Genomic DNA, 26,721 nt, shown 5'->3' with positions numbered 1-26,721 from the left:
AATATAGTGCTTTTATACAAAAAATAAATGAACCACCAAAAACAGGGTGGGCCTCATGGACTCTTGCCATTATGAAAGAAATGAATTTATCAGTTAAGTTCTTAGATAAATTATGTTTTCTTTCATGTAAATGGCAAGAGTCCATGAGCTAGTGACGTATAGGATAAAATACCTAATATGTGGAAGTCCACAGAAGAGTCACTAGAGAGGGAGGATAAAATAAAAACAGCTATTTCCACTAAGAAATTAAATCCACAAAAATTAAATTTATGCTTACCTGATAAATGTGTTCCTTTCATGACACGGTGAGTCCATGGATCATCATAATTACTATTGGGAATATCACTCCTGGTCAGCAGGAGGAGGCAAAGAGCACCACAGCAAAGCTGTTAAATACCACTCCCCTTACCCACAACCCCCAGTAATTCAACCAAAGGGAAAGGAGAAAGGAAAGTAATATAAGGTGCAGAGGTGCCTGAGGTTTATGAAAAAATAAAAAATGAAAAACTGTCTGAAAATACAGGGTGGGGCCGTGGACTCAACATGTCAAGAAAGAAACAAATGTATCAGGTAAGCATAAATTTAATTTTTGTTCTAAAGACACGGTGAGTCCACGGATCATCATAATTACTATTGGGAATCAATACCCAAGCTAGAGGACACAGATGATAAAGGAGGGACAAGACAGTTAGTCTAAACAGAAGGCACCACTGCTTGAAGAACCTTTCTCCCAAAAACAGCCTCAGCAGAAGCAAAAGTATCAAATTTAGAAAATTTAGAAAAAGTATGTAAAGATGACCAAGTGGCAGCCTTGCAAATCTGATCTATAGAAGCACCATTTTTGAAAGTCCAAGTAGAAGAAACAGCCCTCGTGGAATGAGCCGTGATTCTCTCAGGAGGCTGCTGACCAGCAGACTCATATGCCAAGCGAATAACACTCCTCAACCAACACGAAGTGCCTTAGCTTTCTGACCTTTATGTTTCCCAGAAAAAACAACAAATAAGGAAGAAGACTGGCGAAAATCCTTAGTCCCCTGCAAATAATATTTCAATGCACGAACTACATCCAGATTGTGCAACAAACATTCTTTATGAGAAGGATTAGGACACAAAGAACGAACAACAATTTCCTGATTAATATTCATATCAGAAACAACCTTGGGAAGAAAAAAAAAACAGTACAAAGTACTACCTTGTCAGAATGAAAAATAAGAAAAGGAAACTAAGAAAAAAATAAGAAAAGGAAACCATTGCAATGCAGAAATCTCTGAAACTCTTCGAGCCGAAGATATAGCAGCCAAAAACAAAACCTTCTAGGTTAACAACTTAATATCCAAAGAATGCATAGGGGCCTATCTATCAAGCTCCGAATGGAGCTTGATGCCCCATGTTTCTGGCGAGCCAGAAACAGCCGTTATGAAGCAGCGGTCACAAAGAGCAGACGGACAGACATCGCCAGAAATCAATCCGATCGAGTACGATCAGGTTGATTGACACCCCATGCTGGCGGCCCATTGGCCGCGAGTCTGCAGGGGGCGGGGTTGCACCAGCAGCTCTTGTGAGCTGCTGGTGCAATGCTTAATACGGAGAGCGTATTGCTCTCCGTATTCAGCGAGGTCTGGCGGACCTGATCCGCACTGTCAGATCAGGTCCGCCAGACTCCAAGGAGGAGTCAAAAACTTAACCATAGGCCGGATTCTAACTAAAGCCTGACAAAAAGACTGAACGTCTGGAACATCCGCCAGACGTTTATGTAACAAAATAGATAAAGCAGAAATTTGACCCTTCAGGGTACTAGCAAGACTTGATTGTCCACCTTGTCTTAAGTGGGGGTGATTTAGGACAGTTGCAATGAGCAATGAACATGTTAATTTGTGTATTGTGTTATTGCCCTATAGGAGTCACTCAGTTTTTAAAGGCGGGGTTAGACCCACGCAATTCAGCAGCTTTGATAACGGCAACAAGCCGAAACATGTCAGCTGTACGAGCTGGTTCCCAAGAATACCACTCTTGTAGCTGGAATCAAGGCACTTTTTCCTAAATTCACCTTCCAACCGTGGGAGCGCAGAAAAGACAACAACAAGTCTGTGTGGGAGTTTTCTTGTTGAAAAGATGGAGCCTGAACTAGAATGTCATCCAGTTAAGAAGCTACTGCAACCCCTTGCAGTCTGAGAACTGCCAATTACGCACCCAGGACCTTTGAAAACACCCTGGGAGCTGTTGCAATACCAAAGGAAAGAGCCACAAACTGAAAATGCTGGTCTAGAAAAGCAAATCTCAGAAACTTGTGATGATCCTTGTGAATAAGAATATGTAGATATGCATCCTTTACTGTAGTCATGAACTGACCATCCTGAACCAGAGGTAGAATTGACAGAATAGTCTCCATCTTGAATGACGGAACTTTGAGAAATTTGTTTACCAATTTGAGATCTAAAATGGGTGTGAAAGTTCCCTCCTTTTTGGGAGCGATAAACAGATTGGAATAAAACCCTAGTCCCTGCTCGTGAACTGGAACAGGAACAATCACTCCCATATCAGAAAGATCCTAGACACAACTTAAGAATGCCTCTCTTTTTAACTGATTCGCCGATAACCTTGAGAGATAAAACCTGCCCCTGGGAGGAAAAGTCTTGAACTCCAAATTGTATCCCTGGGATACAATATCTACTACCCAAGGATCCCTTGCCAAGTCTTGAGCGAACAAAGACAGCCTGCCCCCCACACAATCCATTCCCGGATTGGGAGCAGACCCTTCATGCTGACTTTGAGTCAGCGGCAGGCTTCTTAGATTGCTTCCCCTTACTCCAGGACTGATTATGTCTCCAAGATGGCCTGGATGGATCCTGCTTGGAGGAGGAAGAGGAAGACTTACCAGCGAAGTTACGAAAGGAACGAAAATTACTTTGATGACCTTTCTGCTTATTTCTCTTATCCTGAGGACGAGAATGTCCCTTCCCACCAGTGAAACCAGGCCCAAATAAAGTCTTCCCTTTGTAAGGAATTGATAAAAGCTTAGACTTAGATGATACATCTGCAGACAAAGATTTTAACCATAAAGCCCTGTGAGCCAAAACAGCAAAGTCAGAAATCTTTGCTCCCAACTTGACGACCTATAAAGAAGCATCCCCAATAAAAGAATTCGCCAATTTTAAAGCCTTAACTCTATCCTGAATCTCCTCTAGAGCAGTCTCCTGAATAATAGAATCAGACAAAGCATCAAACCAATATGCAGCCGCACTGGTAAGCGTAGCAATACACGCAACAGGTTCTCATTGGAGCCCCTGGTGAACATAAATCCTCTTAAGTAAAGCTTCCAACCTCTTATCCATGGGATCCTTAAAAGAACAACTATCCTCAATAGCTAAAGTGGAAATAGTTCCCTCAACCTTAGGGACTGTCTGTCAAGATTCCTTAATAGAATCTGCAATAGGAAACATCTTCCTAAAAATAGGAGAAGGGGAAAAAGGAATTCCAGGCTTGTCCCATTCCCGAGAAATAATCTCGGAAACCCTATCCAGAACAGGAAAAACTTCCGCCACGGAGTAACAATGACTGTCGAATCAGAGTCATCCAAAGCAGCCAAAACATCCCTGAGAAACAAACGGAGATGCTCAAACTTAAATCTGAAAGAAACCACCTCAGAATCAGTCAAAGGAGACACACTATCACTATAGTCTGAAATTTCGCCCTTAGACGCTACTGAAATATCTTCTTCCTCAGTCCTATGAGAAAGAACATTAGATAAAGCTACAACAGAGTCAGAAATCCTTGTGTGTTTACCCTGTAACACAGGATAAGCAGACAATGCCTCAGATATAGCAGAGGATATGTGAGTAGACAAATCCTGCAAAGAAAAACTAGCCTGAGACGAAACGCAGGGCACTGCATGTGAAGAGGAGTGAGATTGGGATTAATGAGGAGAAAGCTGGGTTACAGCTGGAACAGGAGGCTCCTGAACAACAGTCTCCCTAGAAAATGAATGCTCTGTATCAAAAAGTCTATCCCTATACTGCATAGTACTCTCTATACATGAGGAACAGAAAGGGATAGGAGGCTCCACATTAGCATCTAGGCATAAGTTACAAGTCACAGCTTGCAAGTCTTCTTGGTCCATATTAGTCACACACAGAAAAAAATAATAAATACATTTTTCAAAAACATATATAAAAATGTTACCGTCTCTTTAAATAACGATACAATCACTTTAAAAATCTACAAGCACCTCTGCACGCTAACAGCCCAACTGATATGCTAAATAACCCCCCTATCAGCCAGAGGAAATGAGAAGCGCAACCAGGAGGAAACACTGTGCAGATAGATGAACTGGACCTCACACAGACGTTCCCAAAGAAAACTGCAGCACCGGAGTGGACACAGAGAGAAACTGCTCACTGCCGCATTAAATCACAAACACCCAGAGCAAAAGAGCGCGAACACTACGCGCTATACCAAAACTCTGCCCATCGTGGGCGTCATACAACCTCTCGGCCGACATAACAGCATAATAAACCGGGAGAAACTTACACAAAGGCAGAAACGAAATAAAGCTTCCTAAAGTAACCAAACGTCTCAAGCAAAAAAATAAAAGCCTAGCATCCCACCCTTCACAATGCATCACGCAATACAGAAAATAAAAAACCTGAACAGTGTCAGGAAAATTACCCACAGTACTGCTAGGAAAATAAATCCTGAACTTAAGGAAATTATTTTAAATAAAAAACAGCACTTACCTCAAAGATAATCAACCCAGCAGCAGGGCAGCTCACAAATTATGAAAAGGAAAAACTCCTTACATGGACCTGTGAAAGAAACAAAAGGACTGAGTAATCCTACTCAGACTTTACAAGCAAACAGGGGCAGCATAAACATATATGGAAGGTGCAGAGTGGATTATACCCCCCAAGTTCCCAAAAGCCAACACTGCTCTACTGAAGAGACTGACGTGGACTATGGCTAAACCCCAAAGAAAAACAAAGCAAACTTGCTCTGCTTCAAAAAATAAACTCTTGGGGCGCGATCCGATATAGATCGTAGTTTGCGGCGCAAGCGAGGGAACCCCCGCCGCCCATAGTTCGCAACTCAAGCTATCCCATATACGGCACCATCAGATGCTAAAGTGCTGTAAGTCTGATAAACCACGATGTCCAGAAATCTGCATAAGTACAAAATTCTGGAGTCGCCAGTGACTTACGGCACTTTAGAAACTGCCGGCGCCTACAAAACCTGACTAAGTTATTAAATCTCCCGTACTAAAAAAGAATAAAAAACAGAGGCGCCACCATGGCCTAATATCGCCAGTACAGGTAAAATGAGCAGCAATATGAGAATGTGAATACTCACAAACATAAAGCACCCCACTGGTGCTAGTAGAGCAGACTGACACTTCTCAGTGGTTCAGCACACTGTATCCAAAGCGCAGAGACAGTCAGGAATCCTCTGACACTCCAATGTATATGTGCCTATGGATAAAGGAAAAAGCAACACAACATGGCCCAATATCATCAGGACAAGGGGAAAATAATACCAATAGCTTGCACTTACAAGATGGTGGGCACCTGCAGGTGCAATCTCAGCAAACTGGAGCCAAAACGTCGCCCAGTAGACTTAAAACAGCAATCCTCAACAGGAACCAGGATCAACGATATAATTTATCACAGGAGGTGAAAAAAATTACACACAATAGCAAGTGTATAAAAGTATAAAAAGTCTTTATTAACACAGCAACTAGTTTCTCAGCCTACTCAGGGCTGTTTCATCAGGCTATGACAAACATTATAAAACACTTGCTATTTAACAGAAATCTAAAAACAAATTGGCTATTGTGATTGGATAATCAATTAGCAGAAACACAATTGGCAAAAAAACCACACCTAACTACAATCACCTTTGTGTGGTTGTTAAGGTAACCTTTGTAAACACATGTAGGTAAGAAGATATTTACATGTTGAACCTCCTTACAAATACAATGTATAAATAGATGTATAAAAACATACAATACAAAATAACTAAAAAACTACATTAAACATAACATTTTTTGTCCAAAGTCTATCTCAATAGGACATATTAAAAAATTGATATAAATCATAGAACCATTGCTTTTATCTATATACATAAACCCAAAGTGCATCTAAAATAACTGCCTATACATTCTCTCAATTTAAATCTCCTTAGTTTCTCAGTATGCTGCAAGTCTGATACTCTTAATATTAATGTTGCCACTTGTTGAGACTAGCTGATTGATCTCAAATGTTAGATAACACATTAGTGCTGACTTACGGTTTATTAGGGTAACGTATGATTGTCTTGAGCAGATTTTCCATAACTGTTTAATTTGATATTTGTATTGGTACTATTACTTCAAAAGTAGAGCTGTAACTCCTTAAACATAAAAATAATAGAGCCATAACTGTTTTGTGAACAGATGTCTTGAATGCAGCTTTTGCTGCCTATCACACTTGATTCATTGAATGGGTGTATCAAGTGTTTTGATGTGAAGTGTTAGGTGATTGGTCCACATAGATGCCAGTCAAACACTGAGATTGTGCATATTAATGAACCTCAGAATTGAACAGACAGTTGCAATTGCTAAGGGTGAGGGCAGAAGTGCAGGATTTATAAAAACATAATTTATGCTTACCTGATAAATTCCTTTCTTCTGTTGTGCGATCAGTCCACGGGTCATCATTACTTCTGGGATATAACTCCTCCCCAACAGGAAATGCAAGAGGATTCACCCAGCAGAGCTGATATAGCTCCTCCCCTCTACGTCAGTCCCAGTCATTCGACCAAGAATCAACGAGAAAGGAGTAACCAAGGGTGAAGTGGTGACTGGAGTATAATTTAAAAGATATTTACCTGCCTTAAAAAAACAGGGCGGGCCGTGGACTGATCGCACAACAGAAGAAAGGAATTTATCAGGTAAGCATAAATTATGTTTTCTTCTGTTATGTGCGATCAGTCCACGGGTCATCATTACTTCTGGGATACCAATACCAAAGCAAAAGTACACGGATGACGGGAGGGATAGGCAGGCTCATTATACAGAAGGAACCACTGCCTGAAGAACCTTTCTCCCAAAAATAGCCTCCGAAGAAGCAAAAGTGTCAAATTTGTAAAATTTGGAAAAAGTATGAAGCGAAGACCAAGTTGCAGCCTTGCAAATCTGTTCAACGGAGGCCTCATTCTTAAAGGCCCAAGTGGAAGCCACAGCTCTAGTGGAGTGAGCTGTAATTCTTTCAGGAGGCTGCTGTCCAGCAGTCTCATAGGCTAAACGTATTATGCTACGAAGCCAGAAAGAGAGAGAGGTAGCAGAAGCTTTTTGACCTCTCCTCTGTCCAGAATAAACGACAAACAGGGAAGAAGTTTGGCGAAAATTTTTAGTTGCCTGCAAGTAGAACTTGAGGGCACGAACTACATCCAGATTGTGTAGAAGACGTTCCTTCTTTGAAGAAGGATTTGGACACAAGGATGGAACAACAATTTCTTGATTGATATTCCTGTTAGTAACTACCTTAGGTAAGAACCCAGGTTTAGTACGCAGAACTACCTTATCTGAGTGAAAAATCAGATAAGGAGAATCACAATGTAATGCTGATAACTCAGAGACTCTTCGAGCCGAGGAAATAGCCATTAAAAACAGAACTTTCCAAGATAACAATTTTATATCAATGGAATGAAGGGGTTCAAATGGAACACCTTGTAAAACGTTAAGAACTAAGTTTAAACTCCATGGCGGAGCAACGGCTTTAAACACAGGCTTGATCCTAGCTAAAGCTTGACAAAAGGCCTGGACGTCTGGATTTTCTGACAGACGCCTGTGTAACAAGATGGACAGAGCTGAAATCTGTCCCTTTAATGAACTAGCCGATAAACCCTTTTCTAAACCTTCTTGTAGAAAAGACAATATCCTAGGGATCCTAACCTTACTCCAGGAGTAACGTTTGGATTCGCACCAGTATAGGTATTTGCGCCATATTTTATGGTAAATCTTTCTGGTAACAGGCTTCCTAGCCTGGATCAGGGTATCAATAACCGACTCAGAAAAACCACGCTTTGATAAAATCAAGCGTTCAATTTCCAAGCAGTCAGTTTCAGAGAAGTTAGATTTTGATGTTTGAATGGACCCTGTATCAGAAGGTCCTGTCTCAGAGGTAGAGACCAAGGTGGACAGGATGACATGTCCACTAGATCTGCATACCAAGTCCTGCGTGGCCATGCAGGCGCTATTAGAATCACAGATGCTCTCTCTTGTTTGATTTTCGCAATCAATCGAGGAAGCAGCGGGAAGGGTGGAAACACATAAGCCATCCCGAAGTTCCAAGGTGCTGTCAAAGCATCTATCAGAACCGCTCCCGGATCCCTGGATCTGGACCCGTAGTGAGGAAGTTTGGCGTTCTGGCGAGACGCCATGAGATCTATCTCTGGTTTGCCCCAACGTCGAAGTATTTGGGCAAAAATCTCCGGATGAAGTTCCCACTCTCCCGGATGAAAAGTCTGGCGACTCAAGAAATCCGCCTCCCAGTTCTCCACTCCCGGGATGTGGATTGCTGACAGGTGGCAAGAGTGAGACTCTGCCCAGCGAATTATCTTTGATACTTCCATCATTGCTAGGGAGCTTCTTGTCCCTCCCTGATGGTTGATGTAAGCTACAGTCGTGATATTGTCCGACTGAAACCTGATGAACCCCTGAGTTGTTAATTGGGGCCAAGCTAGAAGGGCATTGAGAACTGCCCTCAATTCCAGAATGTTTATTGGAAGGAGACTCTCCTCCTGATTCCATAATCCCTGAGTCTTCAGAGAATTCCAGACAGCGCCCCAACCTAGCAGGCTGGCGTCTGTTGTTACGATTGTCCAGTCTGGCCTGCTGAATGGCATCCCCCTGGACAGGTGTGGCCGATAAAGCCACCATAGAAGAGAATTTCTGGTCTCTTGATTCAGATTCAGGGTAGGGGACAAATCTGAGTAATCCCCATTCCACTGACTTAGCATGCACAATTGCAGCGGTCTGAGGTGTAGGCGTGCAAAAGGTACTATGTCCATTGCCGCTACCATTAAGCCGATCACCTCCATGCATTGAGCTACTGACGGGTGTTGAATGGAATGAAGGACACGGCATGCATCCTGAAGCCTTGTTAACCTGTCTTCTGTCAGGTAAATCTTCATTTCTACAGAATCTATAAGAGTCCCCAAGAATGGAACTCTTGTGAGAGGAAAAAGAGAACTTTTCTTTTCGTTCACTTTCCATCCATGCGACCTTAGAAATGCCAGAACTAACTCTGTATGAGACTTGGCAGTTTGAAAGCTTGAAGCTTGTATTAGAATGTCGTCTAGGTACGGAGCTACCGAAATCCCTCGCGGTCTTAGTACCGCCAGAAGGGCACCCAGAACCTTTGTGAAGATTCTTGGGGCCGTAGCCAATCCGAATGGAAGAGCTACAAACTGGTAGTGCCTGTCTAGGAAGGCAAACCGTAGATACCGTTGATGATCTTTGTGAATCGGTATGTGAAGGTAAGCATCTTTTAAATCCACTGTGGTCATGTACTGACCCTTTTGGATCATAGGTAAGATTGTCCGAATAGTTTCCATTTTGAACGATGGAACTCTTAGGAATTTGTTTAGAATCTTTAAATCTAAGATTGGCCTGAAAGTTCCCTCTTTTTTGGGAACCACAAACAGGTTTGAGTAGAACCCTTGTCCTTGTTCCGACCGCGGAACTGGATGGATCACTCCCATTAATAACAGATCTTGTACACAGCGTAGAAACGCTTCTTTCTTTATCTGGTTTGTTGACAACCTTGACAGATGAAATCTCCCTTTTGGGGGAGATAATTTGAAGTCTAGAAGGTATCCCTGAGATATGATCTCCAGCGCCCAGGGATCCTGAACATCTCTTGCCCAGGCCTGAGCGAAGAGAGAAAGTCTGCCCCCCACTAGATCCGGTCCCGGATCGGGGGCTCTCGGTTCATGCTGTCTTTGGGGCAGCAGCAGGTTTCCTGGCCTGTTTGCCCTTATTCCAGGACTGGTTAGGTTTCCAGCCTTGCCTGTAACGAGCAACAGCTCCTTCCTGTTTTGGTGCAGTGGAGGTTGACGCTGCTCCAGGTTTGAAATTCCGAAAGGGACGAAAATTAGACTGTCTAGCCTTAGCTTTGGCTTTGTCTTGAGGTAGGGCGTGGCCCTTACCTCCTGTAATGTCAGCAATAATTTCTTTCAACCCGGGCCCAAATAAAGACTGCCCCTTGAAAGGTATATTAAGTAATTTAGACTTAGAAGTAACATCAGCTGACCAGGATTTTAGCCACAGTGCTCTACGTGCCTGTATGGCGAATCCAGAGTTCTTAGCCGTAAGTTTGGTTAAATGTACTACGGCTTCCGAAATGAATGAATTGGCTAGTTTAAGGACTCTAAGCCTGTCCATAATGTCGTCTAGCGTAGATGAACTAAGGTTCTCTTCCAGAGACTCAATCCAAAATGCTGCCGCAGCCGTAATCGGCGCGATACATGCAAGGGGTTGCAATATAAAACCTTGTTGAACAAACATTTTCTTAAGGTAACCCTCTAATTTTTTATCCATTGGATCTGAAAAAGCACAGCTATCCTCCACCGGGATAGTGGTACGCTTAGCTAAAGTAGAAACTGCTCCCTCCACCTTAGGGACCGTTTGCCATAAGTCCCGAGTAGTGGCGTCTATTGGAAACATCTTTCTAAATATTGGAGGGGGTGAGAACGGCACACCGGGTCTATCCCACTCCTTAGTAACAATTTCAGTTAATCTCTTAGGTATAGGAAAAACGTCAGTACTCGCCGGTACCGCAAAGTATTTATCCAACCTACACATTTTCTCTGGTATTGCAATGGTGTTACAATCATTGAGAGCTGCTAAGACCTCCCCTAGTAATGCACGGAGGTTCTCCAATTTAAATTTAAAATTTGAAATATCTGAATCCAATCTGTTTGGATCAGAACCGTCACCCACAGAATGAAGCTCTCCGTCCTCATGCTCTGCAAGCTGTGACGCAGTATCAGACATGGTCCTAGTATTGTCAGCGCACTCTGTTCTCACCCCAGAGTGATCACGCTTGCCTCTTAGTTCTGGTAATTTAGACAAAACTTCAGTCATAACAGTAGCCATATCATGTAATGTTATCTGTAATGGCCGCCCAGATGTATTAGGCGCCATAATATCACGCACCTCCCGGGCGGGAGATGCAGGTACTGCCGCGTGAGGCGAGTTAGTCGGCATAACTCTCCCCTCGCAGTTTGGTGAAATTTGTTCACATTGTACAGATTGACTTTTATTTAAAGTAGCATCAATACAGTTAGTACATAAATTTCTATTGGGCTCCACCTTGGCATTGGAACAAATGACACAGATATCATTCTCTGAGTCAGACATGTTTAACACACTAGCAATAACTTGCAACCTGGTTATAATCTTTTTTAACAAAAACGTACTGTGCCTCAAAGAGGTACTTAAACGATTAAATGACAGTTGAGATAATGAACTGAAACAGTTATAGCATCAAGTTTAAAATAACACAACTTTTAGCAAAGGTTTGTTCCCATTAGTAAATAACTAAATTTGACATAAAAAATTATAGAGTAACGTTTTTATTCACAGTCAATAAAAATTCTCACAGCTCTGCTGAGAGAATGTACCTCCCTTCAAAGAAGTTTGAAGACCCCTGAGATCTGTCAGTGAACCGGATCATGCAGGAAATATAATAGTAGCTGACTGGAATTTTTTGATGCGTAGCAAAAGAGCGCCAAAAACGGCCCCTCCCTCTCACACACAGCAGTGAGGAGAAACGAAACTGTCACAATTTAAAGCAGACAACTGCCAAGTGGAAAATAATGCCCAAACATTTATTTACTCAGTACCTCAGCAATGTAAACGATTCTACATTCCAGCAAAAACGTTTAACATGACAATATTTATTAAAAGGATTAGTGACCTTTAACAGAGTAGTTCCGGTGAAAAACCATACCCAGAATACTGAAGTGTATACATACATGTCATTATAACGGTATAGCAGGATTTTTTCATCAATTCCATTCAGAAAATAAAAACTGCTACATACCTCAATGCAGATTCATCTGCCCGCTGTCCCCTGATCTGAAGCCTTTACCTCCCTCAGATGGCCGAGAACAGCAATATGATCTTAACTACTCCGGTTAAAATCATAGTAAAAAACTCTGGTAGATTCTTCTTCAAACTCTCCCAGAGAAGTAATAACACGCTCCGGTGCTATTGTAAAATAACAAACTTTTGATTGAAGTCATAAAAACTAAGTATAATCACCATAGTCCTCTCACACATCCTATCTAGTCGTTGGGTGCAAGAGAATGACTGGGACTGACGTAGAGGGGAGGAGCTATATCAGCTCTGCTGGGTGAATCCTCTTGCATTTCCTGTTGGGGAGGAGTTATATCCCAGAAGTAATGATGACCCGTGGACTGATCGCACATAACAGAAGAAATGTTTTTTATAAATCCAGAATTGAACAGACAGTTGCAATTGCTAAGGGTAAGGGCAGAAATGCAGGATTTATAAAATGTTTTTTAGTTGTAAAGGCATGATATTTTATGTAAATAATAAACAGGTATAACATATTGGAAAATATATGATGTGCATTGTTAATTCACTATTTGGTGAATCTATTTTAACAAGTTATTAAGAGACACAGTAACTAAACAATAATTTCTTGTTAGTGAATCCTCTTTCTCAATTGAGAAAAACATTAAAGTGCTTATCTATATTCTGTTTTATTAAATAATTTATATCTCATCCAGGGGATTAGACCTGTGCTGCCAGTAACTATCAGTGTTCACATAGAGAACATGTATATTAAATTACAAATGGTAATCACTGTACCATATAATTTAGTAGTGCTAGAATAGATACATGGTGATATCCTATAAAAAAGTGATATACATGTTAAATAATTAAGTATTAAAAACTAAATAATATATAAAAAGTTAATGGTGTGTTTATAGGGACTAGTGCAAATATGAAGAATATATTAATAGCACTGTGTAACAGTAACTAAATTAGTGGTGTGAAAAGTGATGTGTTATGAATAAAAAAATAAATAAAAAAAAAATAAAAAAATAATAATAAAATGAATGTTGATAATATATATGTGTGACTAATACCAATGTAAAATATGATGACACTGTGTAGCAGTGACTATATTAGCGATGTGAGAGGTGTGACTAGAAATAATTAATAATGGGGTTGATATAAAGAGTGACTATATTAGTGGTGTATATGGTGTAACTAATTAATAAAATAAATATATATACCCTTTATATAGGTGACTGTAGTCAATGGAAGTGGGTAAGATCTGAAATGATAATGGTAATCACTTCTACTGAGGTTAATAGAGTATGAATGATATTCTGTGTGAGGCAGACAGTCATACAAACATTGTATATATCAGATATTGCAGAATAAATGCACCCCTAATTATATAATGGGTCTAAAAAACGAGATAACTGCAGGACCCTAGAGATAAAAAATCATAAATATCATAATAGAAATAACAACTGGAGTGCTCATATTTCAGTAATTCTATTTAGAAGGCTGCCATATCTAGATTTTCATTGAGTCCATCTGATTGAAGTGTCCTCAATTTCCTGATCCAAAAAGTCTCTCTTTTCCTGAGCGTCAGGAAAGCATCAGGTGAACCTCTAGAGATAGCCTCCAAGGGTATAATTTTCATTGTTTTTTTTTTGTTGGTGGTGATAGGCAAGACAATGTCTTGATACACTATGTAATTTGGATTTTTTTTTTTTGAGGTTCATTAATATGCACAATCTCAGTGTTTGACTGGCATCTATGTGGACCAATTGCCTAACACTTCACATCAAAACACTTGATACACCCATTCAATGAATCAAGTGTGATAGGCAGCAAAAGCTGCATTCAAGACATCTGTTCACAAAACAGTTATGGCTCTATTATTTTTATGTTTAAGGAGTTACAGCTCTACTTTTGAAGTAATAGTACCAATACAAATATCAAATTAAACAGTTATGGAAAGTCTGCTCAAGACAATCATACGTTACCCTAATAAACCGTAAGTCAGCACTAATGTGTTATCTAACATTTGAGATCAATCAGCTAGTCTCAACAAGTGGCAACATTAATATTAAGAGTATCAGACTTGCAGCATACTGAGAAACTAAGGAGATTTAAATTGAGAGAATGTATAGGCAGTTATTTTAGATGCACTTTGGGTTTATGTATATAGATAAAAGCAATGGTTCTATGATTTATATCAATTTTTTAATATGTCCTATTGAGATAGACTTTGGACAAAAAATGTTATGTTTAATGTAGTTTTTTAGTTATTTTGTATTGTATGTTTTTATACATCTATTTATACATTGTATTTGTAAGGAGGTTCAACATGTAAATATCTTCTTACCTACATGTGTTTACAAAGGTTACCTTAACAACCACACAAAGGTGATTGTAGTTAGGTGTGGTTTTTTTGCCAATTGTGTTTCTGCTAATTGATTATCCAATCACAATAGCCCATTTGTTTTTAGATTTCTGTTAAATAGCAAGTGTTTTATAATGTTTGTCATAGCCTGATGAAACAGCCCTGAGTAGGCTGAGAAACTAGTTGCTGTGTTAATAAAGACTTTTTATACTTTTATACACTTGCTATTGTGTGTAATTTTTTTCACCTCCTGTGATAAATTATATCGTTGATCCTGGTTCCTGTTGAGGATTGCTGTTTTAAGTCTACTGGGCGACGTTTTGGCTCCAGTTTGCCGAGATTGCACCTGCAGGTGCCCACCATCTTGTAAGTGCAAGCTATTGGTATTATTTTCCCCTTGTCCTGATGATATTGGGCCATGTCGTGTTGCTTTTTCCTTTATCCATAGGCACATATACATTGGAGTGTCAGAGGATTCCTGACTGTCTCTGCGCTTTGGATACAGTGTGCTGAACCACTGAGAAGTGTCAGTCTGCTCTACTAGCACCAGTGGGGTGCTTTATGTTTGTGAGTATTCACATTCTCATATTGCTGCTCATTTTACCTGTACTGGCGATATTAGGCCATGGTGGCGCCTCTGTTTTTTATTCTTTTTTAGATTCCATACTACAGGATAGCCATCCTTTGACAGAGTCCAGCCTCAAACATCTGGGAACTGTCATTACCCTGGAGTCATAGACTTTCACATTATCATTATTTGGTTTTGAATTGATTTTAATATTTTTTCCAATCTATGTTTATATTCCAGTAATATATATATATATATATATATATATATATATATATATATATATATATATAGTTTTTTACTATTATCATTTTCAGCATTGTGGTTACTTACTTATGTCCACATTTTAGATTTTTTAGGGTTTTATTTATAGTTTTATTATTGTTGCTATTATCATATTTCTAGATTTAGGCCTGTTTTTTTCTGTTGAGACATTACAAGCACTACCATATCACCTATTATATTGAAACTGAGGAAGCGCCCCCTAAGGGCGTGGTGTGTCCACTGAGTACACACCACTCTCTCCATACATACTAAAATCTCCCGTACTGTCTAACACGCCTCCCAAACATAGCCCGACACGTCTAACCCTCTATCCACTATCCCTCCTCACTCTACTAATAATAAAAAATGTATTAACCACTAAACCGCCGCTCCTGGACCCCGCCGCCACCTAATAAAGTTATTAACCCCTAAACCACCGCTCCCGGACCCCCCCGCCACCTAATAAAGTTAATAACCCCTAAACCACCGCTCCCGGACCCCGCCGCCACCTACATTAACTACCCCCTAATGTGAGCTCCTTCCCCCGCCGCCAGCTACATTAACTACTTCCTAATGTGAGCCCCTATACCGCAGCCAGCTACATTACCTACCCCCTAATGTGAGCTCCTAATCCGCCGCCAGCTATATTAAAATTATTAACCCCTAATCTAATCCCCCTACCCCGCCGCCACCTATATTAAATGAATTAATCCCTAAAATACTAAACTATCCCTACCACTAAACCTAAGTCTAACCCTACAAATAGCCCTGAAAATGGCTTGGCATTACCCCAAAGTAAACAGCTCTATTGCCAGCCCTTAAAAGGGCTTTTTGTGGGGCTTTGCCCCAAAGTAATCAGCTCTTTTACCAGCCCTTAAAAGGGCTTTTGGCGGGGCATTGTCACAAAGTAAACAGCTCTTTTGCCTATAATCTAAATCCCCCTACACCGCCGCCACCTATAATAAATGTATTACCCCCTAATCTAATCCCCCTATACCGCTGCCACCTATATTAAATAGATTAACCCCTAATCTGACCCCCCTACACCGCCGCCATCTATATTAACTATATTAACCCTAATTATATTAGGGTTAATATAGTTAATATAGTTAATATATATATATATATATATATATATAAATATATATATATATATATATATATATATATATATATATATATATATATATATATATAAAGTATAATAACCCTATCTAACTCTAACACCCCTAACTAAATTCTTATTAAAATAATTCTAATTAATATTAATATTATTAATTAAAATATTCCTTTTTAAATCTAAATACTTACCTATAAAATAAACCCTAAGATAGCTACAATATAATTAATAATTACATTGTAGCTATTTTAGGTTTATATTTATTTTACAGGTAACTTGGTATTTATTTTAACTAGGTACAATAGCTATTAAATAGTTAATAACTATTTAATAGCTACCTAGTTAAAATAATTACCAATTTACCTGTAAAATAAATCCTAACACTATCAATAAATTAAATAAACTACAAATCTATAAACTAAAATACAATTAAATACACTAAACTAAATTACAAAAAATAAAAAAAGATTACAAGAATTTTAAGCTAAGAAAAAGTATGAAGCGAAGACCAATTTGCCGCATTACAAATCTGTTCAACAGAAGCCTCATTTTTAAAAGCCCATGTGGAAGTCACAGCTCTAGTAGAATGAGCAGTAATTCTTTCAGGAGGCTGCTGTCCAGCAGTCTCATTGGCCAAACAGATGATGCTTTTCAGCCAAAAGGAAAGAGAAGTAGCTGTAGCCCTTTGACCTCTCCGTTTACCAGAATAAACCACAATCAAAGAAGATGTTTGACGGAAATCTTTAGTTGCTTGTAAGTAGAACTTTAAAGCACGAACCACATCAAGATTGTGTAACAGACGTTCCTTCTTAGATGAAGGATTAGGACACAGAGAAGGAACCACAATCTCTTGATTGATATTCTTATTAGAAACAACCTTAGGAAGAAACCCAGGTTTGGTATGCAAAACCACCTTATCTGCATGGAAAACAAGGTAAGGGAAATCACATTGTAAAGCAGATAGCACAGAAACTCTTCGAGCCGAAGAGATAGCAACTAAAAACAAAACTTTCCAAGATAGAAGCTTAATATCTATGGAATGCATAGGTTCAAACGGAACCCCTTGAAGAACTTTAAGAACTAAGTTTAGGCTCCATGGCGGAGCAACAGGTTTAAATACAGGCTTGATTCAGACCAAAGCCTGACTAAATGCTTTAACGTCTGGGACATCTGCCAGACGTTTGTGTAGTAGAATAGACAAAGCAGATATTTGTCCTTTTAGGGAACTAGCAGATAATCCCTTCTCCAAACATTCTTGGAGAAAAGACAATATTCTAGGAATCCTAATCTTACTCGAGTATCCTTTGGATTCACACCAATAAAGATATTTGCGCCAAATCTTATGATAGATCTTCCTGGTGACAGGTTTTCTAGCCTGAATCAGGGTATCAATGACCGACTCAGAGAAACCACGCTTTGAGAGAATCAGGCGTTTAATCTCCAAGCAGCCAGATGCAGAGAAATTAGATTTGGATGCGTGAACGGACCTTGGATTAGAAGGTCCCGCCTCATTGGCAGAGTCCAAGGTGGAACCGAGGACATGTCCACTAGGTCTGCATACCAAGTCCTGCGTGGCCACGCAGGTGCTATCAGAATCACCGAAGCTCTCTCCTGCTTGATTCTGGCAACCAGACTTGGGAGGAGAGGAAACGGTGGAAATATGCCATCAGATCCAATTCTGGTGTGCCCCATAGCTGAATCAGCTGGGCAAATACCTCCAGATGGAGTTCCCACTCTGACGACTTAGAAAATCCGCCTCCCAGTTCTCCACTCCTGGGATGTGGATTGCTGAGAGATGGCAAGAGTGATCCTCTGCCCACTGGATTATTTTGGTTACCTCCATCATCGCTAGAGAACTCTTTGTTCCTCCTTGATGATTGATATAAGCTACAGTCGTGATATTGTCCGACTGAAACCTGATGAATTTGGCTGCAGCAAGCTGAGGCCACGCCTGAAGCGCATTGAATATCGCTCTCAGTTCTAGAATGTTTATCGGGAGGAGAGCTTCCTCCCGAGACCATAAGCCCTGTGCTTTCAGGGAGTTCCAGACTGCACCCCAGCCTAGCAGGCTGGCATCTGTCGTTACAATGAGCCACTCAGGACTGCGGAAACACATTCCCTGAGACAGGTGGTCCTGAGACAACCACCAGAGAAGAGAATCTCTGGTCTCCTGGTCCATATGCAGTTGAGGAGATAAATCTGCATAATCCCCATTCCACTGTTTGAGCATGCATAGTTGTAGTGGTCTGAGGTGTAGGCGGGCAAAAGGAACTATGTCCATTGCCGCTACCATGAGTCCAATTACCTTCATACACTGAGCCACTGATGGCCGAAGAATGGAATTAAGAGCTCGGCAAGTGGTTAAGAGTTTTGATTTTCTGACCTCCGTCAGAAATATTTTCATTTCTACCGAGTCTATCAGAGTCCCTAGGAAGGAAACTCTTGTAAGAGGGAAGAGAGAACTCTTTTTTTATGTTCACCTTCCACCCGTGAGATCTCAGAAAAGCCAACACGCTGTCCTTGTGAGACTTGGCTAGCTGGAAAGTCGACGCCTGAATTAAGATGTCATCTAGATAAGGTGCCACTGCTATGCCCCATGGTCGTAGAACCGCCAGAAGGGACCCTAGCACTTTTGTGAAAATTCTTGGAGCTATGGCCAACCCGAAGGGAAGGGCCACAAACTGGTAATGCCTGTTTAGAAAGGCAAATCTGAGAAATTGATAATGATCTCTGTGAATAGGGATGTGTAGATATGCATCCTTTAAGTCCACGGTAGTCATATATTGACCCTCCTGGATCAGAGGTAGAATAGTCCGAATAGTCTCCATCTTGAATGATGGAACTTTGAGGAACTTGTTTAGAATTTTGAGATCCAAGATTGGTCTGAAAGTTCCCTCTTTTTTGGGAACCACAAACAGGTTCGAGTAAAACCCTAGCCCCTGTTCCTCTTTTGGGACTGGGCGGATCACCCCCATGGTATGTAGGTCTTCTACACAGCATAAGAACGCCTCTCTCTTTGTCTGGTTTACTGACAATCGAGAAATGTGAAATCTCCCCCTTGGAAGGGAGTCTTTGAATTCTAGAAGATATCCCTGGGACACAATTTCTAAAGCCCATGGATCGTGAACATCTGTTGCCAAAGCCTGAGCGAAGAGAGAGAGTCTGCCCCCTACTAGATCCGGTCCCGGATCGGGGGCTACCCCTTCATGCTGTCTTAGAGGCAGCTGCAGGCTTCTTGGCCTGTTTACCCTTGTTCCAGGCCTGGTTAGGTCTCCAGACTGACTTGGATTGGGCAAAATTCCCCTCTTGCTTTGCAGCAGAGGAAGCTGAAGCGGGACCACTCTTAAAGTTCCGAAAGGAACGAAAATGATTTTGTTTGGTCCTCATCTTATTTGATTGATCCTGAGGGAGGGCATGACCTTTCCCTCCAGTGATGTCTGAAATAATCTCTTTCAGTTCAGGCCCGAATAGGGTCTTACCTTTGAAAGGAATGTTCAAGAGTTTAGATTTAGATGACACATCAGCAGACCAGGACTTAAGCCATAACGCCCTGCGTGCTAAAATGTCAAAACCTGAATTCTTTGCCGCTAATTTAGCCAGTTGAAATGCTGCATCTGTAATAAAAGAATTAGCCAATTTAAGGGCCTTAATTCTGTCTATAATCTCCTCTAATGGAGTCTCCATTTGAAGAGCCTTTTCTAGAGCCTCAAACCAGAAAGCAGCTGCAGTTGTTACAGGAACAATGCACGCAATAGGTTGGAGAGAAAAACCTTGATGAACAAAAATTTTGTCACCACACTTGCTCTGCCCTTCCTAGTTTCTTAGAGTAGGCAAAGAGAATGACTGGGGGTGGGGCTAAGGGAGGAGCTATATAGACAGCTCTGCTGTGGGTGCTCTCTTTGCCACTTCCTGTAGGGAAGGAGAATATCCCACAAGTAAGGATGAATCCATGGACTCGATACATCTTACAAGAGAAACACAAATAAAACTTAATGTTTATTATATTAACTTAAAAAAGGGAAAAATATAAGAAAAATAACACAAAACACTGTTTTGTGGTTAAATAGGACAGAGTATGAAATCCGTGGGTCAAATATTCCCTGTAAATAGGGTTGCTTAGGATTCCTGTCTGTAATTAACCCTGTAATTTTATCGGTATTGAAATCTTGCAATGGCTAGCAATACACTTAAGTGTAGGCATACATCTGCAACCTATGAGTTTTAAATAAATAAAAAATTATGGTGTATCAATTGATTACCCCAATATGAAAGTTGGGGAAAGGTAGGGGATAGGTCTGGGACTACTAGGTCAATTACTTTTCAGAAAGACTCTGGAACACTGAGAGTTATGTAAGTATGGTCTAGTTGGGGCCTAAGCATGTTTTCAGTAAATGTTTGATCATAGGGACCAGAGACCTATACCTTTGGATTACCGTTGGAAATGTAGACCAGTCACCTATACCTAGGGGTTACCATTGGAGATGATAGTGATTATTGAAACACTCGTATAGAGGAGCTCAGTTTCTAAAAACAGTAAACTTGATCCCAGGAAATATCAGAGATCTATACCTATTAATTACCACTGTCTACAATAAGAGAGAAAGTGCTCATATACAAGAGCTAAAGTATAACCTATGTGTGTTCTCAATAAATCGTTAATCTAAGGAGATCAAAAATCTATACCAATGAATAACCTTTATTAGTAGTATGAGTATCTTCAAATTATAGCCTGTACACATTCTCTCCAAAATGTCATTCTAAGGAGACTATGAACCTATACCTGTAAAATTACCACTAAAAGCCTATGCCTATAAATTACTGCTATAAGTGATATAAATACTGGGGCACATAGTGTGCAGGTACTAAGTAAATAGTGAATTGCCTTTCTGGAAATACCAAGAAATTGTGCCTATTCAATATCCCTATCATAAGTAGAAAGAACAGGATGTGCTTGTATTGGAAAGCCAATCTCCATATGTGTCGCTAGAAAAGAGTGTGGTAATCCTCAGAAAAATATAGTAAATACCTATTAATACCTTGGTTAAAGTCTGTAAATGTTCTCAACAAATAGTGGCTCAAAGGACATAGGTACCTATACCTTTGATTACCGTTGAATTACAGCTATGGGTGATAATAGATACTATGGCACTAGTATCTAGGTACTGAATAAGTAGCAAATTACCTTTCTGGAGATACCAGATATATCTATTAATACCGTTTACTATGGTGTATAAATGTACTCGAACGGATTATGGCTCAAAAGAGAGTGATACCTATACCTTTTAATTACCGTTAAATTACAACTATAAGTGATAGTCGATGCTATGGCACTAGTGTCCAGGTGCTAAGTTATTAGCAAATTACCTTTCTGGAAATACCAGATATACCTATTAATACCGTTTACTATAATTGTTCTCAACAGATTGTAGCTCAAAGGAGACCAATACCTATACCTTGTAATTACCGTTAAGTTGCCACTATGAGTAATGATGGATGCTATAGCACTAGAATCCAGATCCTGAATTTGTAACAGATTATCTTTCTAGAGATACCAGAGATCTATACCGTTTAAATATCGCTATCTTTAGTGAACAATTAGGAGATACTCGTAGTGAGAAGCCAATCTCTGAATATAACGCCAGGTGAGAATATTGTGATCCTCAGAAAAATATTCTAAAATACCTATTAATACCGTTTTTAGAGTACACTAGTACAGGCATAGCGAATTAAAAAAGGGAAGGGGAGGGGGCGGAGCCAACTTCCATCATGGCTGGTCGCACTTAGTAGGGGCTCTCTGCTCAAATTAGCTATAGAGTACAGTTATCATTTGTAATTATTGCTTAAGAGGTATATATCCTAACTGATATTATTTAGACCTATCCTAGGGTCCTGCACGCCAGTGCGATAAACTCTCGCTGCACCGGAAAACTACTTTAACAGTGATCCCGCTTGCATCAAAACCTCCGGGTGTAAGACTCAGCCTTCCCACCCTCTAATGCAGTAGCGGAGCTCACCTGCACACCCAGTCTCCCGAATCGTCTCATACAGAGTGGGGGCAGAGTTGGGAGCTATCCCGTACTATCCGCACAAGTGCACCAAGTTGAAAGTGGGATCAACAGCATCGCATCCCTCCATACTGCAGCCGCTTCTATCACAGGCACTAGCTCCGGTGAGACGGAGGTCCGCTCCGGAGCCCACACCTCCGCATCGTCTTGAAGCCAGGAGGCAGGCGCTACATAACCGAGCTGCCGGTGAGTCACCTCAACTCAATTATCAGTAACAACTGACCCGCTTAGCCCTTATACACACATCCTTACCCTGGGGACAATCCGATAGTGCTGCACGGATATTTGCAAATAAAGAGACAGAATTCCCTGCAAAGTGGCGCGAAATCGCCATCTTTGTTTACCCTGCGCCACAGTGCTATAGCCTGACACCCAGGCCCTCTACTTTCACACCCATTTAACGCCACTACAGAACTTTCACCTCAGACTTTGCTAGAGGCACTGGCAAAAGTTCAGCCTGCTACAATAACCAAAAGAGTGACTTAAGTGAGGCCTGCAGCTACACCCCTAAATCTACCGGCTGACCACGTGGAGCTGGCTTCTTACACTGAGGCCTACCATTCAAACTGCACAGCAGCTGCCTCTCATTTTCTTACGCCCCACTTCACTACTTATGGAGATAGTGAAATTAAAGGGGCACAAGTGAAAGTTTTTTTTTTGAATGTCTGTGTGAACCTTAGAGTATTTCTACACCATACTAGCAGTACAGTTTTAGAGACTGTTTTTGGCTGGTCATCCTGCTGCATTAGTTAATACAGCTCTCTCTGGCAGGGACAATTAAAAGTTTCTACTAAGCAGGATCTGAAAACACTGCAGGGGGGCGCTCTCCCATTCCCTTTCCTGCTGTATATAGTGCAGCAGGTCATACCCAACACCCCTTCTCCGGCCTGGCCCAGAGGTGGCAATCTCCCCAGGGAGGGTGCCCTTCGCCTGGTTCAAGTACAGAGCGATCTATTATTCTATAAAAGACTGAACCTGCTAGACATTAAAATATTAGGCAGATGCCCCAAGCCCCAACGGCACTTCTAGTTTGATTAAGAAATACATCTGCCTAACATGGAATAATCACCACTAGGCCACCTAGGCCTGTCTACCACACAGTGATTTATAGCACCTCCTAATGAGGAACACCTTGACGTTTCTGGACATATCCTTTTCAAGGACCCCCATCACAGAGTATACATTTTACCTCCTATCCAACATGTCGCAGTCAGCGAAGGGAAAAAAGAACAAGCAGCCTTTTTTACCAAAAAAAACTGTAATGGACCATTTTGGGCCCTCTGGAGGGACCCCACAGAGTGATTTGGAGCCCCCAGACTCCCCCAGATCTGATTCCTCAGAACTTACATTGGCGGCTATGCAGAATTTCCAACAAGCCCCGCCTGAGACAGTTACTCCCTCATTCATTATGGAATCTCTAAAGTCCCTGTTGGACAAACATCATGCTTCATTCACAGCCCAAATGACAGCTTCCGCGGCTGAACTAAAAAAAGAGATTTCATGTACCAACGAAAGAATAGACACCCTGGAGAGAAGGCAAGAGGATGCAGCTGTAGAACATTCTAATTTGCAATCCTACACGCAGCGCTTGGCGGATTACTTTGAAGTTGTAGATGACAAAATAGCTGATCTGGAAGACAGATCTCGGCGGAACAACCTTAGGATCCGAGGTATCCCCGAGACTGTCTCCGCAGCTGACCTACATCTATATCTAAAAGAACTGTTTCAAGTGCTAGCCCCACCTGCCACAGATATAGAAGCCTTAATAGACCGTGCGCATCGCGCGCTCAAGCCCAGGGGCCTTTCGGATGACCAGCCAAGGGATACAATAGTCCGGCTTCACTATTCCACCTACAAAGAGAGAATCCAGAGGGCGCACTTTCAGAAACCTTCCCTCCCAGACAGATTCAAAGGCCTACAAATCTTCCACGATTTATCTGCGAGGACTTTACAAAAGAGAAAGACTTACACTGAAATTACTTCCATATTACGGAAAAATGACATCAGGTATAGATGGGGTTACCCCATAAAGTTGTTAATATTCCGAAACAACCAGATGTTCACTGTACAGACTTCAACCAGAGGATATGAGCTTCTAAAAATGTGGAATCTGTATCCTCCCCATAAAGATAAAGAAAAAGATAAACTTCAACCTAAGCAAATCCAGTTAAGTACTTCAGCAACAGAATGGACTGCCTCTACCACCTCTGCAGACCGACAGGGCGCTGCAGGGACCTCAAGGCTCCAGGACCGGTCAACTCCCTCTTTTCGAGGCCTTGGACCACAGAAGCGACATGAGAATCAGGATTGGTCCACTCTGCCTCAGAGACACAGATCTGGTTCACCAACTTCCTAGGATATACTGATGGGACTGTAACCTGAAGTCCGCTTGGCATGTTCAGTTTTTGTGAGACACTGTCCGTATGTTTGGTGAAGGACTGTGTTTCAACTTATCTGGAACTCTTTGGACTTTTGTGCTGTCTCTAGTGGACTCTGGACGATAAGTATCTTCCTTTGATTTTACTGTTTTATAATTCATTTATAATGCTCTCTCTAATGTTTTTATAATCTAATAGAGACTTCCTTGCTTATCAATTACCATTATTGTTTACAAATAACAACGTTGTCTTAGCTGTGCAGCGACCTTTAGCCTAGACCCCGCAGGTAAATTGCTCACCGCCTACCCCTGTCAGTCATGATCATGCTAATATATAGATTTCGAATGCTCGGTGTGGGCCCAACCGGAGCACATCTCCTACGTATCTAGCAATCATGACTATGACTGATGATACCAGTCTCAAACTCATATACAGCATATTTAGACATGGTACTAGTCTAGGCAGCCCTTTATGTAATTTGCCAGCTCAGCCCACAGGACCTGAACACAGCACCCTTTTGTGATAGAGGAAGCAAGGTAGACAGAGTTGATGGTTTACATGTGCAGAAGATAACTTTCATAGACAACTTATATTGAGCTCCTAGATAAGAGCCTAATTATAACAAAGTTAGCATCATTTAGTGTAACACAGCAAACTATCACTTTCATATCCCCCCAATCTACTAGCTGTAAACATAACTACAACAATACAGATTATACGCAGGGTTTTTATTTTAAAGAGCAGTGTGAAAAATATTGCTGCTTAGCGCACACCCTACGTTTTAATGTCCCATAGATGCTTACCTAACTAGAGTTCCGCAATGCAATGCCAAGCTGACTCCCAGTTCTCATTTTACGATGTTTCAACTGCTAACAATTCTAACGAAGTACTAATTGTGTAATTAATGTTCTCTTATTTGTTTCCTGTTTACTATATATTATCACTGTTACACAATCTCCACTGTTATATATTCTTCTTATGTGAAGGCCATAGGGCCGACAACCTAAGTTTTGATCCCCATACCTTTAGCTTCAGTGAAACATTGCTGTTATTTGTAGATTAGTACTCTGAATGATGTTGTATATATAGAGTTACTGGTTTTTTTTTCACATATTTAGTGAATGTTTTTTGTTATCACTGTCACATAACTTTAAAGTATCTTGTAACTTTTTCACTTGACAGGCTATAAGGCCTTCACTCCAATATTGGTTCCCCATCACCCCCTAATATCATATATCACTCATCATATAGCTTGTGTGCGGCCGGCCCCCCCTACGCATGGCCCGCTGTTAACAGTAAATTACTTAAAAATCTTAACAACCTCCCCCCCCCCCCCATAGACCCAAGTCCCCTTCCCCCCTTCTCCAATATAAAGTGGTTTCTCTTAACTACACCGCTATATCTATCTTGCAGTTCATTCGTGTTGCCATAAACTATACTGAGTGTCGCATCCCCCCCCCATAGACCCTAGCCCCCTTTCCCTTTCACTCTAATGTACCTCCCTTACTAGGGAAGGCGATTAAAGCGGTTTCCCTTGACTATACCGCAATATCTATCTTACATTCCATTTGGACTGTTATAAATTGTACTCAGTGTTGCACCTATCTGGAATTTACCAGAAGTCCAAAAACAAGCAACCTCTTACTGCTCTTATTCCCTCACTCTGGTACTTTTCTTTCCCCCCCTCTTCCTTTGCTTTCTAGTTCTAACTCCTTCCTCCCTCTCCCCTTTTTTTTTTTTTTTCTCTTTTCTTCCCTCTCTCCCCTCTTCTTGTCTACTACTTCTTCTCTACCCCCTCTCTCCCAAACGTTGTTTCAACATGTCCCTTACCTGCACTTCACTTAATACTAGAGGGCTTAATACTCCTGACAAGAGA

Source organism: Bombina bombina, chromosome 7 (genome assembly GCF_027579735.1).
Source record: "Bombina bombina isolate aBomBom1 chromosome 7, aBomBom1.pri, whole genome shotgun sequence".
Classification (NCBI taxonomy): domain Eukaryota; kingdom Metazoa; phylum Chordata; class Amphibia; order Anura; family Bombinatoridae; genus Bombina; species Bombina bombina.
This window is presented reverse-complemented; position numbering follows the sequence as displayed.